Below are 792 nucleotides of genomic sequence, written 5' to 3'. Positions count from 1 at the left end.
AGAAAGAAATAAATGAAAAAGTATGAATTGATTTTTATCATTTTGTTATGTGTTTTTTCATGATGTTGCTAATTTCTTTGTATATAATTTTCTGAGCTGAGCTAATTTTGTTTACGAATTGTATTATCATTTTCTTCATTCTTATTGCCTTAGTATTCACTAAATATTTGTGCTTATCCTCTTTTTTATTTTGATAAGAAGGTTTGTTATTTTTCTTTGAGGTTATCCTGTGATTTATTATTTTCTTCAAAGGTTTAAAACAGTCTGGTGTGTTTCAAAAATTTGGGTGACATTCTTGCACAGGGGCCATGCTAATATTCTCTGTATCATTCCAATTTTAGTATATGTGTTGTTAAAGCAAGCTCATTTTTTCCCCTACTATAATATTTACCTTGCTCTTTATCTCAATATGCATAGTTTCTTCTTTATTGTCTCTACTTCACATCTTTAATGCACTAATTAAATTTCTTATGTTTTTCTGTTTATTGATTACTACTTGTCAAATCTACTAGAATGGGAATTCCTTGAGATCAGGAAACTGCAATCTCCCGTTCTTTGAATTTTCTGTTTTATTCAGTGATGTATTTCAATAGGCACTCAACAAATATTTTTAAAAGTCATAAGTCCAGGAAAAGTTTAATTATTCAAGCCTAAATTAGAATATATGTACACATCAAAAACTAAACTTGCATGATTTTCTACTTACTATTTCAGTCTTAATCTTCCTCTTTCAAATATTCTCTATATATAATTCTGAAATTAAATTTGTTCTTATTATATCTAATTGTAGCT

General features: G+C 27.3%; 1 non-coding gene across 1 annotated transcript; it reads right to left on the bottom strand.

Annotated features, from left to right (window-relative positions):
- Positions 1 to 258: 258 nt before the first annotated feature.
- On the bottom strand, positions 259 to 361 carry LOC122151577. The gene has a single exon (XR_006164217.1). It is a non-coding gene; the product is annotated as a U6 spliceosomal RNA (small nuclear RNA).
- Between the last annotated feature and the right edge of the window lie 431 nt (positions 362 to 792).

This window comes from Orycteropus afer, unplaced genomic scaffold (assembly GCF_000298275.1).
Source record: "Orycteropus afer afer isolate SDZICR_OR568_19922 unplaced genomic scaffold, OryAfe1.0 scaffold00576, whole genome shotgun sequence".
Taxonomy (NCBI): domain Eukaryota; kingdom Metazoa; phylum Chordata; class Mammalia; order Tubulidentata; family Orycteropodidae; genus Orycteropus; species Orycteropus afer.
This window is presented reverse-complemented; position numbering and strand designations above follow the sequence as displayed.